Raw genomic sequence first — 20276 nt, 5'->3', positions numbered from 1 at the left:
GTCTAGGTAAAGCCGTAATGGCCACTGAGCTAATCTACAACACCCACTGACCACCCCACTGGCCTTCTAATACCATTATCAACCCTTAGATGAACATTCTAAATTAGAGTTTTGTTCGAAAAGGGTGTGAATCTGACCTTCGATGCTGGGAAGCCGGTGCTGTACATACAGATGGGAAAGTTCTTATAAAAAAAATTTTTTTTTAAGGTTTCTACTTTCTCGCGATTTGCATCTTTGAACTCTGTATCTTTATACCCTCCCCTCTGCACCAAAAAAAAAAAAAAAAAGCCTTTCCCCAAATCCCCTCCTGCAAGAGCCACTGATGTCATCTCCTCCACACTCCCCACAATGTTTATGCTTATCCTGTAAGAAGAACCTCAACGAAACCACTGAAAACAAAGAAAAATCCCAGCATACGTACAAACATTCCCCTTTGGCCCAACTTTTCTTCCCGCTCTCAATTTACCAGTGCCTTCACCTACTGGCTCTTTATGTCCAATGAACCTTTGGAATATATCATAAAAATGAATCATAAAAATGGGGAGACGAGACAAAATCTTGTGAGGGAGTGGAGACAGAGCTCAATAAAGAATTCTATTTGTACGCACATCAAGTTATGCTATAAAGGAAAGAAATTTGGGGCTAAGACTTTTCTTGAAGAGTTTTTTTTTTTAAGTGGATCAAAATGGACTTGTATCAAATTATTATTGCCTACATATTATTCACTTAAGGAGATATTCCCGATACTGCTTAAAAAAAAAAAAAAAGCAGCAGCAATGCGGCCCCCTATGATGTAAGCATACTTTCAAAGCTCCCTTCAAAATCACAGATTTTGTACCATTTTCCCCCACATCATCCTATAAACCTACAGTTGTCTTTATGCAGATTTCCACCTTTATTTCAAAAAAGGTGTATGCATGCATTTCCTCTGGCACATGTTTATCTATATATACCAAACTGATATGTGCAAACACACGTACTTATGTATCTGAAGAGTTTTAAAAATGAGACTAGCTTCCAAATAACCTGGGATATCTAATTAAGGACTCCTTGCGTTATCAATCCACAGCTTCCCCACCCCTGGCCAGAACCTGTCTTTTCAGGGTCATGGACAGATCCGTAATCTGCATCTTTGTGCACTCTGTACCGGAGTTGTTAATAGGCAGCTTTCTCTGCTTCTCTCTCGGCTTCCCCAGCACGACCGCATCAGCACTAGTATCAAATTAACTCTCCGACTTTGAAACTTATTGATCTGCTATTAAGACACCAGTGAACTTGATGAAATGAGTGCTGTAGGTGCAGTCATGACTTCAAAGTCTAGCACAGCCACATAAAGCAAGCGCCTTTGATCCTAACTCCGATCTACTGAGGTTTAAAGCCCAGCTCTCCCTAAGCTGCCCTTCACTCTCGTCATGTCTGATGTCTCACCAGCTAGTGACTTGATAATGTTAATAATGCAAATTTTACAAATGATTTTTACAATGGCAAAATTAATTACACGAACTGATGCTTCTTTCCATAGGGGTTTCTCCATTTCTCCCCCTGTAACACCTGGAGCGAATGCGATGGCTGAGAAGGGATGCGGGGGTCAGGTAGACTCTGGGCATCATTTTTACTGTTTCCTTTCGCCTTCTATTTTGTACTTAACACTAAAATAATTAGCTAGAAATTTTGCTGATAATCTTAGGAATTTATACTCTGTAATTCTCATTTCCTAGTAAATATCTGCTGTGGAATAGAAGTCGACTCCTTTTTTACATGAAATTTTTATGTTTATATCATGAGTTAGTACAAAACCCTTATTTTTGGGTAGGATTTCTTTTCAGTGGTTATTGCAAACCCACGATAAAGATGTAGATAGGGTTTCAGACCCTCTGTTATTTTTTTTTTTCATTAGGAATTTTCTGAAATGGTATATAGGCAAGAATCAGAATGTACTTACTACACAGATTGTGACATAAAAAATTTAAATATACATATTCTCTCAATCTGGCTAAACAAAACTTTTACTCCAACAATTTTATTACCAAAGAACATGTCATTAGCATAATTTTACAAATTCCTTCAGCAAACATTTTGAATCATTGATATTAAAAAATTTCAAATTCAGATTCTCTCAAGAAAGATAAACCATAATAATTCTTAGTCTCATTGAGAAGCTCGGATTTAAATAATGTTAAAGGTTATTATATTCCAGGTTACAAAAATAATCTTAATATGTAACCAGAACAGCAAAACTGAAGCAGAATTTCATCTTGATACTCCAGTAAAGAATCAATATCTGAGAACGAATCCTTTGCCAAGAGTTTATTCTTTGTATGTTGATTTTGGACAGTAGAATGTCAGTAGTTCAGAGTAAAATGCTCTCTACTAAGAGAAGCTTTATGTGCCCCTTTTGATTTATAGTATGTTATGTAATGCTTGTGTTATGCTATTCTGAATTCATTTATTACAGGAAGAAAGTAAGGAGTCACAATGGATTTATTTCCCTCCAACATGACAAGGTGTTTTTCCCAGTCCAAATGTCAAGGCTGGGACCCCCTAAAATGACAAAATATAATGGAAGTTTAAAAGGACCATAATTTTAATACTTGCCTTCGTGTGTGTGTGTGTGTGTGTGTGCGCGCGCGCGCGCGCACGCACAATCCAATTAGTTTGTTTTCCAATTTGGTTCTAATCATAAAATTTAGGTGGTCGTAACTCGTATTAGTGTTTCCCCTCCTCCTATCTACCCCCCAATGTTGATACTCACTTAACCTACTTGCAATTCTGAAGAAGTCAACACTTGATTGTGACAACGTTCAAAAGAATTTCCTCTGCCACTAGCACAGTAAAAAAACTTTCACCAATTAGTGCAGGAAAAAAGGAGGGAAAAGCCACAGTGCTGGCGCTCAAAGAGCCAGGCCTTGCGGCAAATCTGTCATGTCGAGAGGATTGATCAACAGGACGGCAATTTCTAATGGCATGTTGTCATGAAAAGTCAGCCACAGGGAGCCACCTGCTTTGCTCCTCACAGACAGACAGCTAGGAAAGGAAGGAAGGAAGAGGGCGGCAGGGGGAGAAGCGGGGAAATGCTCTCCATTCCGTCCCTGCCAGTTCCCTTTTGCTAACGGTTTTGGTAAAGGTATCATGATTTTTCCTTCGGTTGAAATATGTCAAGTCTCCAATCACATTACCCCTTCCTCTATGATAACAGGGGTTTGAAGGCTGACTCTTTTACCTCCAACCCTCCTTCCCCCATCTTGAGAAGGGATTGGGGTACCTTTGTGAGACTGTGCTGCCTCCCCCTCTGTGTCAGTCGATACTCTTCAGATCAGAAGACATCTATTATAGCTTTAAATCAACAAAGAGCATCTTGACTTAATAAAATCCAAGTTTGGAAGATTCTGGAAGACGAAAGAGATACAGTGACACCATCAGGTGTTATTTTTCTGAGCCAAGCGTTTAGTGTAGTCAATTGGACATGTGAGGAAGTGCTGTCGGCCTCTTACGTTGTGGGGCTTTGTCTAATTGAGAAATAGTTCTGCAACTAGGTTCTATAGGCTCTAATCTAATCCATTATGATCTACTCTGGTTCAAAGTGGTGCTGACGGTGATCCCGATGTACATTTTCTTGTGCTCAATGCAACTCGATATTCCATAATAACCTCCAGTTTACTCTTGAAAATAGAAGGTGTTCTGCCTTTGAATACTCTTCCAGAAGGCATTACTTTCTTGGTACCCAAGATTCTGATGACCAACCACTCCAAAGAAAAGGACATTCCTTCCTCTTCCAAATGCCCTACTCAACGGCTCCCTCGTTATCTCAAATGACGCTGTGTCTGATTATTAGTACTACAAGATACTCTAACAGTACCATTCCCCAAAACGTCAAGCTATTGAGGGCTACTAGAGGAACTCAACACAAAATCACAACATTTGAGAAAATGCTTTCGTATAGACCTGGTCCTAGAGAGTTCATGTGGCTTTTCTCCACAAAAGCTGGTAACACAAAGGCCATCTTTACCATCTCCATGAGGATGGTCTAAAGTATCACTGTGACCCACTGTCCCTGGTAATTTTCATACTTGAAACACTCACAAATATACTCGCCCCTCAATCTACTTTGAACAAAAGAAAAAAGTCAAATAAAAGTTAAAGAACTCTTAAGTTCATGAAACCAAACCCCACTTGGCATGCAAATCACGTACTGTAACCTTTTATTGGCGGAGCCTCTGGTCTCATCAGTCGATGAAATTCTCAGCCCGCGGCAACAGCTTAGCCGAGGGACACAGACCAATGAGAAAATATTCATTGTGTTAGCATTTCAAATGGCGAGAAAGGAAGAAGAAGCGCTAACTGATCACTGCCCGTGGAATTAATTGGATATTCCAAGAATAATGTCTCTCACTGAAGATCCTTGGAGGCCGAGTGCTGGTAGAGACCACATTTTGTGCGGCGCCTTCAAAAAGAGACCGCTTGGGGGTACTGGACATATTAGGGTTTTAGCGCATTTCCCTAAAGGCCAGAAGATAATCAGATGCACTGAACCAAACTCAACTAATCCAATCCATAATTATACACACAAATCCAATAAACTTTGCTGCATTACTGGAAAATTAAACTATTATATTAAACTTTCAATAACTCATAAAAATAACTTTAAGGGACACCATGGCTAAAATGTTTCTTTGGGGAGTTCGGGGACATGTAGCCACAAACTTTTATTATTTTTTGCTTGCAAGTTAGAGCCTGTTATGTTCAAGGACTAATCTTAGTGCCAACTCGGTTTCTTTATTCAGAGAAGGATTTGCGTTTTGGCTTTATTGCACATAACCCAAGCATTTGCAATGACCCTGACCGATATTAGTATATCTTTCCTTAAGACACATCTTAATCTAACCTTTTTAAGACTCTTTTGCTTTCAAACTCAAAACAGCATAAAAAATAAGCATTGTTGGTGGCACCGGGAGCCTGAACTAAGGCCCCAGCGAGGTCCGAAGCAATAGCCCCCTGGATAAACAGCTGCTGGTGAAACTAAATAACCATCGGAGACCAAAAGGTAAGGGGGGAAAAATGAGATTAGGAACTTTCCCAAATGTTCCATCTCTCCTATCGACCACTGGCCTAGCGTGAGGTGTCAATTTTGACTCCAAAGAATTCGCAGCGGTCCCATTATGCGGTCTCTGCTCTCATTGTAAATTCTGTCAACGAAGTCAATCTTATTAACTTCCGCACTGGTTCACACATGACATTTTCTTCAATTTTCTTGCTGACATCAAAAACATCAATTAGCAGCCCGAAAATAGGAAGGAACGAATGACAGCGCCTGATAACGTCGACTATTTGAAGCCAAGGGTAAATCTATTCTCCAGTTCTGAATGCGTTCATTACAATTGCATTTTCAAAGAAGACCTCCAAATAGCAAAGAAAATTAAATTTATCATCTAGAAATGCCTAGAAATTGTTTTTTTAATCCTATGTCTATCTCTCAATCCCAGAGCGTAATACAAAGTATCGCAATTGAGTTTTATGATAACATGCCCCAACTTTAATAGAAAGTTTATAAAATATGCAGGCTGGACCACACTTGCTATCAAATAGCGACTACAAGGCTTGGGAAAGAAATTTCCCCAACACACTGCAGCCTCGCCTTTTAGGGTCCCTCCATTCTCCTAGGCTGTCACTGTTTGTAAGGCAAATGTGCGGTGAACACACACACACACATGCGCACACACACACAGACACACATACACACACGCACAAAACTAGTTGGCTGAAAAGTTTTAAAAAGGAAAGAGAAAAGGCAACTAAAGGTCTTTAGTTCAAAACCCAAAAGTTTTTATGGAAAGCCACCAACACTGAATCACCTATTATTAAATTAAAATTGTCTTACTATCTGCATACGCTATCTCGTCCTAAGAGACAAGTTTTCAATTAAATAAAATCTCAACCCCCACCACTGAGCACCCCAAGACATAAGCAAGCCTTGTCCAGATAGCTCAAGCCAGGGAAAAAACTACTACTCATCTGCCTGACGCGCCCCCGCCCCCCATCATCACCCATTTCGCTCTTACTGACTTTTTTCCCTCCAAAATCAAATAAATAAATAAATAAAAACGTCAAGTATTCTCTCCCCTGACCGGAAAATTAAAATGCCCACGAGTAAATCCTACATCCCATCTACTGGGCTGAGCCTAACGAATGTGGAAATGGTTGGAAATGGATGGAAAGGCACAGCACCCCAAAACTGGTTCGGGCCGTCTTAGAAGACGAGCTTTCGTGTGTTTTTATTATTTATCCGCGGGGGGTCCCGGGAGCGCGGGGCGCGCGCTAACGTGCTTGCTTTGTGAAGCGCTGCCTCGCGCGCTGTCACACGGCTCCCGGGGTCTCCCGGGGAGGAGGCGACCCGACTCTGCTCCCACCCCAGACGCCACGCCTCGGACCTCTGGCGGCACAGAGCGCGCAGCCACCCCCTGGTAAACAGATCGCATTCCTGCGGCCCATTGATTTTTTGATCTTTTGACATTTTTTAGTTGCTTCCATTCCCTTCCTTGTCTTTTCTTCAATGTCACAAAAGACAAAAATGTCTAAACAATTGAGGGCAGAGATATCTATTAGCTGTCAGACCGCTGTTTTCCCGGCACTGACTAAGCGCGCACCACACAGAATGCCGAGAACTGGTAAGATGACAAATTATATCATTTTTTTCCCCTTAAATAGGAATAATCATATTCCAATAGCTTGGTTTCTCCTAGCCAACCAAAACATGCTGTGAGAGAAGGGGAAGAAATCTCATTGTATCCTTTTCTGCAATTTCTATTATGTTAGCTGTATTTGTTGAGAGGGGAAAAAGAGAGAGAAGAAAATTCCTTCAAGGAACATTAACAACATATTTCAGGTTGCAGCATGTGCGAAGCAAAGCATGTCTTCCTGATTATTTTCCCCTAAGAACTGCTTCGATAGTGCAAGTATCACATTAATAAAAGAAACAATTTGTTATACTTAGGGATGAAAGGCTGCAAAAGAATGAACTGATGTCCCTAAGTTGTTTGTTTCCCCCTGAAGACAGGCAAAGTCATTCTTTCAAAGCAGTTAAATCGTAGATTTGAAGTACGGCCAACCTCAACTTTCTAAAACCTAAAATCTGAAACTTATCATTCCTATAAATAATGCCCTGACATGAATGCTTTAAAAAATTAGTTCAAATGGGTTCTCTCTCTGCTTGTGATTTGACTGCAACGAACATGTTGTACATCTATGATTTCAAAGTTAAAATTCAAAACACACTCATTCTGCGCTTTCCTTCAAAACCAATAATCAACGATTCATGGACAAGAAGGCTAAAATGGATCAACTTTACGCTTACGTTTCAGAAGATTAATGATTTTCTTTCAAGACAGTGGTGCACTAAAAGCATTAGTTTCCAACATATATTTTTATCTGTAATAAAAATATTAAAATATTTGGGATAAAATCTATTACCTAGAAACCTATTTTATAGGGAAATTATTTTTAACCCTTTTAAAAACATGCCCAAATTTATGAGATGCACTTAGAAAAAAAGAACTGTTTCCATTTAAAGTACTCTATAATCTTATAAACTATTTCAGAAATAATCAAAGGAATCTCTAGATTTTATCTGCATTTTTGTTTTATTTATACAGACTCTTATTTGACATTTAACATCTGTTTATTTTTCTATTTTCGATGACATTTTTGACAGAGACTAAATATTTTAAGACACTGCTGCATGTTTGTACCCTAACAATACAAGGAAAAATATTAATTAGGTATAATATTTAGATTGCAAATAATAAAGTATAACTAATTCAAATTCAGGAGGAACAAAGCCCTATTATGCTTTTAAGAATAGTATGAATTATCCCAACGATACTTTGAGTATTCAGCCTATGATTTTCAAATATATATTCAAACCAGCAAATAGAAGAATAAATTTATCAACTCCAAAGGGAAAGGGGGAAATGAAAAGAAGATGGTCAATTAAATTTTTCATCAAATTATCAAGAAAGCATGTTTACGAACCTTACCAATCCAATTTTTCTGCTGTTATGATAAACTACTTTCTGCAGTAATGTCAGCTACATACATCGACGTTTTCTTAGTAGAGCACATCATAGTCAAATAGGTTCATTCAAACATTTTAGTAAAACAGGACCGAACTTCCTTAAATCATTCTCTAATTACAGAAAACAGGAACCAGTAAGGAGGTATTTGTCTCTCTAGATATAGACAGTGGACAGATATCTCTCTATGTAATACGATTTTTATATACAAAACATACATAATATCTGTAACATTTTATACATATATAAAATATATTGTTTGGGGCTTTTTCAAGTGCATGAAATAAACTATGACGTTCCAGCAAACCATTTAAGGGGGGAAGGCAAAGGCGAATCACAAGAAGCCAGCAAATTCACATACAGACACAGTCACAAAACTGACCACAGGTTGCAGACAGGATGGCCGGTAGTTGTGGTTTTTAAAACCACGCGCTGTCCTTGAAACGGAGGCTGCACACAGCTCCATTAGATACAGATCCAGTGCTCTTGATCTATTATTTACAAAGAAAAACCCTTCACTGCTTAAGTGCCCCCTTCTACTCAGCCTTCCATTTCAACAGCATCAAACAACTTGGGGGAAAACACAAGACACAACAACTTGTGTTCATCACAACATTCCATGCAAGTCAAAATTCCGCTTGGATAGAGAAAAAAAATTCAGAATAACCTGAACACAGGATGTCAGCTCAGTGACAAACAAATGAGAGGTTAGCTCTGATAAACGGACTGTCATTTTCTAACAAGCAACACAAGGTTTTATAATCATTCTTTAAGAGTAATTTCTATTGGGAAAAAATGGGAATTTTTGGGAAAGCCATTTTTACCTCAAGGATGTGCAAAGAATGTTTTCAAAACATGTATTTGGTATGAAATTCTTTAATTATCAAGTCTGCTCTTTGAGTCAAACTGCATTCGATCTAATTAGTAAGCTTAGATCTCACCTTCATGCTGAACTTTCAACTCTCTGAAGCCAATTAAAAACTATTTAAATGAATATTAAAAGGATTCCTGTGATCATTTCTGACATGAGAGAAAACATGCTTTTCAGCAAAAAATGGGTTTACACAGCATGCCTACATTTCGCAAAATATTTGAATTGAGCTTTGCATTTAATCTATTACTCCTCTTCGAGTTCGCCATCCAATGCTCATCCTTGGCTGTTTTATCATCCTCATTCAGACATATCTGCCGCCAATATAGCTTTAACTGCAATTAGAACTGTTTTATTATTCAGTGTTCTTCAATCTTCAATAACTTACTAAGATTTACTAGAGGGTACCCATTTCCCACTTTCATTTCAATACACTGTTGAATGGGGCACAAGTGGTTATATACTAATAAAATTTGGAATTAAAAATTTCTCAGCGATTTCCAATTTGATGAGGCAAAGCATATACTAAGACCGCAGTTGACATCAAGTTAAATATACACTCTTGCTCTCTAAGACTAGGCCTTGAAATAGCTTTTTGAGAATTAATAAATTATTCTGTTTGCTTATGAAATTAAATGCTCCCATGCAAAGCCATTACAATTAACACCACTAAATGTGTTAGGTTACACTAAAGAAATCTTCACAGTATAATTATATCAATGAGTCATTTAACTCACATATATTAATTCAATTTATCTTCATTTTGAACTGTGTAGACTGATGGATTGTCATCATTAGAAATGACAAAACTCCATGCTGGAGGAAAACACAGACCTGCTAACACTCTGCGTTCTCACAAGACCACACACCATTGCCTCCACTAAGGGCACCCACAAGTCATCACAGGATGTATTCTCCACTGAGGACCAGAAAGTCGAAGCTTCTGATCAGGATGCAAAGAATACCAAGTGGAGTCTCTAGAACCTACAAACCAGCATCGATAAAGAAAAATCCTATACAGGAATCACAATGGTAATATGTCCTTAGGACAAAGATCATTATATATTTTGGTATTAAAAAAGAAAAAAGAAAAGAACATTCCAAATACTCCTTGAGAAAGTGCTACATGACAAATGACATTTTCCCCAACCAGGCGACTGATGGATAAGCATTTCTGATTTACGACAACAACAACGATGGTGCCGGAGCAAACATTTGAACTGAGGACAGCACTTCGATAAAGTACCAGGCAAAGCAATTGCAGGATTATTCATCAGCATTTCCTTCCGAAAACTTACAGGTCGTTATTAAGATTCTAAGAACTACTGAGACTGTATGTGACCTCTAACAGCCGATGGTCAAGCTAAACCCACTCCGGTGGCCATTACATTTTGAAAAGCAGAGTCATGGTGCAAAGTTCGAGGCTAAGCGACTGGCTTCGCATTTTGGTTCTCAAAAGACTGTTTCAGATTTCACATCTTAAAACACACCTGACTCAATTATTTAGTTTTCCCTCTCCCTCTTCAAAAGAGATCCTTGGCTGACTAAAGTAGAACTCCTTGGGTTTAAGATGTTTATAATGGCCTCATTTATTTGTAGCTTCCCCAATTTGGATGGTGGAAAACAAATGAAATTAACTTTAATTTCTTTAAATGTTGATGGGAAAGGAGAGACAGCAAAGCTCTTGGGGACTAGGTAAGTGTATGTGAAGACTAACAAGAATGAAGGGTCACAATTTCTAAAGGTGGCACGCCTCCTTTCTCAAGGCAAGGTTGCCAGCCACACAGAGCCCCCTTGAAGAGAACTCATCAACTTGGCCTTTGCATCTAGTCCAGGTCAGCTGTCCTTGGGAGCGAGGACGCCCTAGTCCCTGTGATTTGTGCCTTCATAGCCACTGACCAATCAAGTATGGGTGGGGGATGGGAGTGGGGGTTGCGGATGAAATAACCACATTGAGTTGCTTTAATAAAAGTTAGGAGTTGCCAATATGATCAAAATTAAAATATTTCAAAGTAACAATGAGGACTCTTGCACTCATTTGCTGGATCAGAACTTAGCTTGCTAACCTCCTCAATGAACCGCAGGGAGGGATGCCTGGGAGCCTGCAAGCTGTCAAGGTTTCCCTGATTTGACAGGACAGACCTGGATGGTCAGTACATGGGGGCTGGTTTTCCGTTACAGAACCCAAAGACTCCTGTCGCCCATGAGGCCCCTAATTAAGTACCGCGGCAGCAATACGACAAAAATAAGGGAATGTGGTGACTGTAAAGGGTATCTGCTTTACAAATAAATGTAACTCTTTGCTAGAACCAAGCTGAAACTAACCAGTGAATTAGAAGGGGAGGAAGCCATTTCATGAACGGCAGCGACATATAGAAACTCACCAGAAAAGCATAATTAAGGGAAAAACCTTCTCTCTCTTCTTTAAAGAATCTGAGTATGTGGACGTTGGCCAAGCTCGCCTTCCTTTATCGCTTCATATGCCTGAACACATGATGGCCCGTCTCTGGATGAAGACAACCTGCCGCCTACACATTAGGGGGAAGGTGACGGTTCACAGCGGCAGGATCTCGTGCCGACATTCCTTGGTTTTCATTAACCGATAAACGATGTTTTTGTGGACTTCGAGCCTTTGCTTTTCACAGCAAGTTTAGGAATGTTGCCAGGGAAAGTCACCCAAATCCAGCAAGTGGATTTAAACTCTACTAAGTAAGTGCAGGGCATTGCCGTGGCCTTTACAACACACGTGTGTTCTCTGAGAAATTAGTGTGTGTGTGTGTGTGTGTGTGTGTGTATGCGTGTGCGCGCGCACACATACAAACACGTAGCAAGCTGCCGCCACAGGAAATCACAGCGCTGAAGAGGAGATTTTAGAAAGGCAGATCCCTCTGAGCCTTTCGAGCTACTTACTGGATGGCAGCGATCTTTACCCCTGGCCCAGTGCTGGTGCTGGATGCCAAGGAAGAGAGTGTGTGTGCGTGTGAGCATGCCTGGCCCTTACGCTGGCAAGACGGCTTTTACAGACAAGACTGTCTCTACCTCTTTCCTAAGCTCCTTGTAAACACACCCAGAGGCTAACATACAATGGGCACATCCAGCAAATAATAAAGTAAAATTAGATTATGTCATGCCGCCACCGCAGCAACGCCCATTGGCCGTCTCCGGCGGCGGCCGTGCCAATGTTCCCGCCGCAGTGAGGAGCTGGAGCGGCACACTCCTCCATGGGGCCCAGATGGAAAGCATGTTGCAATCGCCTGCGAAAAGCAGACTGTGAAACCAGTTCTGAATGCAACCAAGCATCTTAGTACAGTCTGGACGGCAGTGGTTTTTTTTCACCTTTCCCCAAAACCATCTTGTTTTTGTCTAGCACCTCTCATCAAGGAAAGTGGGGAGGGGCTATTTCTCGTAATCAAATAAAGTCTAGCATGACAACAGCTTCACTCTATACTCAGAAAAACAAACACGCTCAAAGGATTTAGAAGGACTCATTCAACATTGGCTGGTTAGTAATTTCAGCAAATGAAAAAGGAGGAGAAATAATTATTGATGCTGTTGTAATGAATACAGCAGAAACCTTCAAGATTCATTCACTGATTTGATAAATACTAATTCAATGTCTATTTCATGCTGGGCACTGTTATAGGCAATGGGAATAAATTAGACAACCAAACAGGGAAAAGTCCCTACCCTCAGCGAGCCTACAATCTAGGGAGGACGATAATTACTTAGAACAGTCAAAGAACTAACCAACAGGTGCATTTCTGTGTACTCTGACGGTATAATCTAGTCAAAGTCACTTAATCTCAAATAGAATCCAGTTCTGTAACTACCCAGCTCAATGTTCAACTCCAATTATTCTGACCCCTGAAAAATATAATTGAAAAGCTTGCTTCACATGCTACAGAAGAAGCACAAGTTTTTAATCACCCCTATTGTAGCTTTTTAAAGAATCCCAAATGCTAAATTATGTTGTTGAATCGTCTAAAGATGAACAGCTATCTGAACTGGAGGTCAGAGAACAACATGGACTTGGGAAACGGCGCTAACAATCAGACAAGTGTGGTTTTCACACCACACTAGACTCGGCTGCTGGCTATTTTGCTTGACCCCTTACAGTTGGCCAAATCAGTCTATGCTTGGGACAGAAACATCACTGGTTTTCAGGGAATGATCACAAATACCAATTAATACGAATTTGGATTTTTTTTCTTTGACCCAATACACAGTGTGGGCTTTTCTGGAACTTCTGTACTTCATTCCAGGGCTAAATAAACTATAACTCCTCAAAGTACTGGCATAAACTCTTAACATTTTTAGCTGCTTTTCCAACTATAAATTAGATAAAACAAACAGATATAGAGGTCAAGAGCCAACAATTTAGCACTGGATAGATGCTCAAGAAATGTTTTGTTGCAGGAATTTGTATATAAAAATGATACTACTAGAATGCTATTTAGGAAAAAAAATCTTGAAAAAAAATAATACCTCCAGTAGAAAATCTCAAAATATTTCAAAGAATGTTGGAATCAGAAATTCTTTAAACACAACTCCTAAAGTTGATTTCTTTAAACTATTGTTCAGACTGTGAAAGTCTGATGAAAAAGGTATCAGAACTTAGTATAACAATTAAAAGTTCATTACCTAGTACTGTATACTTAAAATTAATTTAAATAAAATTATTTTTTTAAATGTTCGTTATCTAAAAAGATACTATTTTTCTAAAAATGAATACTTTACCTAGACATTATAGAGATCTATAAGAATTGATTCTTCTAACAGAAGAGTTTCTTAAATCCAAGGGAAGAAGCCCAGAATTACAATGTTTTAAAAAGAGGATAAGACTGATGTTTAAAAGTTTTCTAATCATGTCTCATTAGTGGCTTCAACGGAGTATATTTTCAAAGTGTGAAATTTGTTACAATCTTCAAGCAAGAGTAACTTTTTAAAACACCAACAAAATACTATACATTGTAAAAGAAATTGTTTAATTAAAATAGCAAAATTATCAAGAGACAGGTAAAAAACTGCAACATGAACTCTACACACATTAAGTTTCAAAAGATGGGCAACAGAGTCCCCTGCATCAAAACTCTAGTTTACAAAGGGTACAGGGACACTGGATGGCCCCTGTACAGAGATACCTAACCCATCCTCTAGCCTTTCCTACCTAAATAGCTCATTTACATCCCACATCATTCCTGGATGTGAGTGCTGCTCCCCCTATTTTTATAAATGGCAAAACTATGACTCCCAACGAGTAAAATGATCTCCCCAGGATAACACAGTAGTGGCAGAGTCTGAACTTGAACCCAGAACTGACTCTTCCCAGCCCTGTGCTAAATCTCCTCGAGTCAACACTACACAGCAGAGGATGGATAGAAAAGGCTAGTATGGGAACTCTAAAGCTGAAAGTATAGTTCTGCCTCCGGTCAACACATTGGGTTAGACGGCATGAGAGTGTGTGTGCATGCGCGTGCATGTGCTGTGTGTGTGCATGCATGTGCTGTGTGTGCGTGTGTGTGTGTAAACACTGTCGGTAGGGTTTGTAGCGCGGTTCCCTTTACTGAGGGGACAGTTGGCAGGTATGTTGGCACAATTAGTACAGATAAACCCTCACTGGCCTATCTGCCTTCTGATTTTTAAATAAACAAAGGCGGAATGCTATAATTAAGATCAGAAGTGCCTCTGAAAGACCAGATGGCAACAGGGAAGTTATGCAAAAATGTCGCTGGCAGGGGATCGGGAGAGTGGGTTATTCCTAAGGTGGAAGAGGTGGGTTTTAACTTGGATGCTGGAGGAAAACAGCACCCTCCCTGCAGAAATGATGGCTGGGACCAAGGCAGGCAGCATCCTACTCGGATGCACACGGGGGCACCACGTCTCTACCGCAGGGGCTCCGCAGTGCTTCCTGCCCACGCTGACCTCTCTGGTTGGGCAGCGCCTCGGGTATAGCGCAGACCTAGAAAAGCAGTCAGTGCAGTGGCCACACTGATGCCTGGAGTCCCTGAGTCTCCCTCTTTTTCTTAAAACTCAGAAAACAAGGGCATCTCTATGCCCTCAATGGCTTCAGTGTGAGCCCCCCCCCCCCAATGCTGGCGCCATTCAATGCCCCATCAAGAGCGACTGCCCCAAGTTTAACGGCCTGTGTTAGGAGAGCAGTGGACACAAAAGGAGGTGTTTCCAGGTTCAGTGCACACTTTACTTCCATTCATCGGAGAAGGAACAAAAGCAGTCGCCCCTGTACCTCGGGCAGGGCAGAGCCTGGTCTCGGCCATCCCCACCAAAACCGTCCCCAGCGAAACCGTCCCCAGCGAAACCGTCCCCAGCGAAATGCAACCTTTTTCTGGTGGGGAGTGAAGACCACATTGTGTTTCAGGATCACTGTGCAAAGTGGTTCCTGATTATTTCTACCTTTAAAGCAAGACATCTGCATAAAAATGGGATTCTTCTGTCCCCTAAGAAGAGCCAAGAGGAAGCTGGGGAGGGGGGCAGCCAGAAAGAGGGCAAAGGGAGTGAAGGGCCCCCAAATAAAGACTAAGAAGGTCAGCAGACAGACATAAAATTTATATTGTGGAATCCCTTTTAGGAAAATAGCCCACCTCTTTCTTTACTTTAAATCTGTATAAATGTTGTTAGCGTTTATTGCTATCTTCATTAAGGAACCTAATGTTTACTTTGTATAATGACTTTAATTACTAAGTTTCCCTGACATCAACCCTTGACTAATACAGGCTACTCTAAAAAACACCATTTCACAAAACCCAAAAAATGTTACTTCCTTAATTGCCAGTGAAATACCATGATGCCTTGATCACAGATATCTACAGCAATCTTGAGTACCGGTCAACATCCCCTGATTTTACTAGTTGGTCATAAAGCTCAACTTTTTTTTTTTTGGGGGGGGGGGGGGAGGGGGAGAAGGCTGCTGCGGAGTTTACACAAAGTGCTAAGATTCGAAATAGCACAAGTCATGCCTTCCTCCCGAGACATCCACCCACTCCTTTACCCGGCCAACTTGGATTAGTCATACTAAACATAGCCCATTCCCAACCAACTCTTCAAGCTTTGGCAGGTCTAGCCCAGCTGACATTCTGGGCCCAGTTTAACATTACATAATGAGAGCTTCACTCCCAGCATGGGCTGCAAGTCAAAACACACTTGCCCAACTCAACTCAGGACACCAGCTTGTTTCCCAGTTACGGGACATGGGGGGTGCAAGGGGCAGAACAGAGCTCTTAGCAAAAAATGTGAAAGTCTCTAGTGAACTCTGGAATCCATTCCTATTGTGGTCAACTCAGTCAGGGTTGCTCTGAGTTCAAGCGCTGATGAACCCAACCTAGATACTTTCCGAGTTTTATCACACAGTATTGGTGTCAAACTTGTTTCTCAAGGATCATTTTCGCACATCTGTAAAGCTTTAGTTTTAAACAAAAGCCCAGAAAGAAGGTGGTGGGTTAGGTAAGAGGACAAAATTCCCTGCCGAAGACTAGTTTTTCCTCCCTCTTTCAAACCACACATATGGACGGCAAAATCTGATTTTCTATGCATTGCTAAAGCACATTCGTTCCCAATACTCTTGGTGTCTGAACTCCAGCTCACCTCTTTCTAAACTTCAGGGATTGATTGTTATTAATTAATCCATCCTCATCACCACCACGAGCCACCCCATCACCAGGACAACACCCAGGCCATCCCGGAAAATCAGGATTTCTCAAGTGGAAAAGAAGTGAATTCATACTGAACACACTGAACTTCTCACACTAATCCAGAGAGTTTGAAATGAATGGCACTTAACATGAATGGTTCACAAAATCAAACTCTGCCTTAAATCGGAGGTAGCAGAACAGAGAAAAGCCAAGGTCTGGATACTCGTCTTGATTCTACTGCTATCCGGCTACACAAGCACATGACATTCCAGCGGTCACCCCCTCTCTGGGCCTCAGTCTCCCCAGGTTTACAGAGAGAATGTGATGGGACAGTTAAGTCTGGGTCATCAGTCAGCTCTCACAATTCTAAGATTCTGGTTGGGGTTAGTTGCTCAAGGAATTAAACGTCTACTAACAATACTTTTAGGTCACCCAGGGCCATTTCTCTGACCTGAGTTATTTTATGTGTCTTGCACCAGAAGTTCTGGTCCATTTGCACAATAATCTTACCAAGAGCCCAGTATCTGGTAGGTAACATTCAATTTATTACTATCTTCTTACCCAGTCAAGGGTAGAAATTCACTTCCAAGACGTCCCCTACCCCCCAGTGCTTCTCTACACCCAGTCAATCTCCCTAGATAACTTCTTTTTTAAATACTGGAGACTACAAACTCTTCTTAATAAATTGGGGTTCTAAAAACATTAATTACTGGAGCCCTGAGGGTTGTTTGTCCTACTCTAAATAGCTCGAGCTATAGTGCTTTAAAATCACTTTGCCTACCCAGCCTTCTAAACCGTAAGAAGCTGGAATGCTCAGAGACTCGGGTCTGCCTGGAGCCTGGATGGGATGTGTCTTAAATCTTTGCAACTGGAAGAAAGGTAGAGGAAACATTTGATGATGAATGAGCAAGAACAGAAATATGGTGAGAAATCCCACTGGATGGGTCCAATGGAGGAGAAGAGAAGAGAGGGAGAATGGGACCCAAAGGTTCCCGGTTATCAGGCAAAAGGGGGGAGTGGAGAAGCAGAGGAAGGGGTCTGGCAGCGCCTAGGCTGTGGTGGGAACCACAGCCCTGGTAACACCCCAAACTTCAAAGGTGGACTTGCCCACAAAACACCCTAACACAGCTTTCCCTGGCGGCCTCGCTACCAAAACCACTCACACCAGGAAGGAGGGACCCAAGCACCGAGAGAGGTCTGAGGTCTCCAGGAGCTCGGGAGGTGACTTCTTGCCTCAGAAAGGAACAGGCAGGGGTGAACTGGGACTCTGTAGAAAACCAAAAGGGGACAGAATTTCCCCGGGAATCGAGTCATTACTTCCAGCTGGAGGGGACACTCCTGGAAGAGAAGGACTCAATCCATCATCTCACAGGAGACCAGCGCCTGGCCCGGCAGTGCCCAACGGCACTGTGCTAAATGGACTCCAGATGTCCCAAGCACTGTCCCTACCATGTCACCTTTGGAGTTAACAAGACCAATTTTGTAGGTATTTTTATGGTTTGTGTCCAGAAGCGGTAAAGGAAGATGCCTGTCCCACAAAGTCAAGCTGACAGCTATCAGTCATAAGTCCGATGTCTGACAGATTCCGTCTGCTTCCCTGCGTAGCTCCGTAAACTTCTAGTCTTCCTTACTGCTCCATCTGCGAAGCTACCAAAATGACAGTGTTTTGTCTTCCTGAGAACCCGGCCTGCGAACCAGGCCCCCAGACAGCCAGAAGAATAGAATATGCACTCCTAGAAGGACAAAAGAAATAGACAGATCTTTAGGAATGGTAAACAACCAGGGTAGAGCCCAACGATACTGAGACATTCAAGATCGAATTGAACGGGCAGCTTACCATGTATTTTTAGGTCCTCTGCAAGTCCATTAGGACACTGTACGCTTTGTCCTAAAATTGTAGGGTGTGGTACACCAGCACTGTGGTACCACCAAAATAATTACTCTGAGTGCACTACCCCGAGAGGGACAAAGAAGAGGCTGGGAGACTGCAGCATTAGAGGTAGAAACTCGCTTCCAAGTCATTCCCCCCAGTGCTTCTCTGCGCCCTCCCTGGTGTCCAGATGACATCTATTAAATTCAGGCACAGCTCCACAAGGGATCTTGGCCTCTGGCTAAGAGAACAATAGCATCAAAAAGCTGCTTGCCAACAACCCATAAATCTAAACAAGTCAGGATGGCAAGAGGACGCTGCCTGGGAATCATCACAGAAGTCAAAAGCAATGCGGTTTAAGTTGGGACACACAGAGAGACACCCCTCCAGTGGGCTGTGCCTTCCTTCACAAAGGCAAATCCTTCGAGCTCCCACGAGTATTAGGAAATCATCTCTACCCATGTGACCACTAACAGCCTTGGAACTACAAGGAAGGTTTTGGTGAGGACAGGAGGGAGCGAAGGATCTCTAATGGACAGATGTCTGACCTGACCGAAGGCATCGAGGGTGGGGGTGAGGGGAACAGCATATATGCAAAGACACCAATTTTCCTTGCACTAAAGTGGGGGCACAGCTTAGCTAATTACGGCGCAGTCCTAAGAAACCAAGAGTCTGAGCTACACTCAACCCTCTTGACCTGGGAAGAAGACTGGCTTGCTCCTGCCTCAATGATGTGGTCCATCTAATAGAAACTTCCGAAGCTGTACGAAGGCTTTCTCCTCCTCCTCCTCACTTCGCCCAGCATCGTGAGTAATGGAATGCAGCCGAAGGGACCACACACCGTGCAAGTATATGCTTTATGCGCTCGGTCCTCACACCCACTCACACAAAAGACATACCATTAATAAGTACAAAAAAATGTGGGTTTCCTCCCAGAGCCATCTTGTACATAATCCTTCCCATCACTGGCAACCACTGTTAACATTATTTGATTCTGAATTCAGACACAGGGGTGTGTGTGTGTGTGTGTGTGTGTGTGTGTGTGTGTGAGAGAGAGAGAGAGAGAGAGAGAGAGAGAGAGAGAAACCAAGGACTCCCTAGCATGTGCACATCTAAAGCTCACCCTCCAAAATGAAACTTTCCTCTTTAAAGCCCTGTTTTCATCATTCCACCAAACGGCCATATTTTTTTCTCCCTTAATTTGCGGGATCCAAACAATTTCTACTGTGGGTGGTAACAAGAGCCTAACTGTTTCTAATTATTTAAAAAACAAAACCACACACACAAAACAAAACAAAACAAAAATCTATGCTGCCAATTGCTGAGAGACTCAGAAGCCACAACTTCCGGTAATAAAGATTTTTCTTCCCAACTATCATGGACCAGCGGATCTGGAGAGCATCTGTGCGTCTGCTCAGTGCTTCTCACACGTGGTCACAGCGAGCTGGGGCCATCGCCATGGCAGAGAACAGAGCGTGGCAGTGCACTGGGGAGGTGCGCGCCCCGGCTTTGCAAACACAGAACGACCCACGCTGCAAATCCCGGGCCTAACCAATTACTCTCAGGGGAACCCGGCACCAAAAAAAAAAAAATTAAATATGTGCCACATTTTTCTTCTCTTTAAAAATGGGGAAAACAATTCCTACCTGTAGGGAGGATTAAATAAGTTAGTATATGAAAACCACTAAAACCATAGTAACCACTCAATAAACATGACTACTAGCTTATTTATATACAAAATTAGAAAAATATTAGTTTTTTCTCATGGAGTAGTTATAAGGGTGAAACAAGAATATTTATGAAAAACTGAACGCAATGCCTGA

The 20276-nt window shown here is 41.5% G+C and overlaps 1 protein-coding gene across 35 annotated transcripts in view; it reads right to left on the bottom strand.

Annotated features, from left to right (window-relative positions):
* TCF7L2 (transcription factor 7 like 2) overlaps positions 1-20276 on the bottom strand; it is a 187437-nt gene that overhangs the window by 41086 nt on the left and 126075 nt on the right. The window contains exon 2 of one of the 35 annotated variants that reach the window (XM_036223104.1): positions 1-18316. This exon is cut by the window's left edge and continues 2506 nt beyond it. The exons of the other annotated variants lie outside the window; for them this stretch is intronic. The gene's annotated coding sequence lies outside the window, so the exon portion shown is untranslated. The remainder of the gene's footprint in view (positions 18317-20276) is intronic. 35 annotated transcript variants of the gene reach the window in all.

The sequence above is a fragment of the Rousettus aegyptiacus genome, unplaced genomic scaffold (assembly GCF_014176215.1).
Source record: "Rousettus aegyptiacus isolate mRouAeg1 unplaced genomic scaffold, mRouAeg1.p scaffold_m13_p_6, whole genome shotgun sequence".
Taxonomy (NCBI): Eukaryota; Metazoa; Chordata; class Mammalia; order Chiroptera; family Pteropodidae; genus Rousettus; species Rousettus aegyptiacus.
Note: the sequence above shows the minus strand (reverse complement) of the source record. Positions and strands in the feature narration are given on the sequence as shown.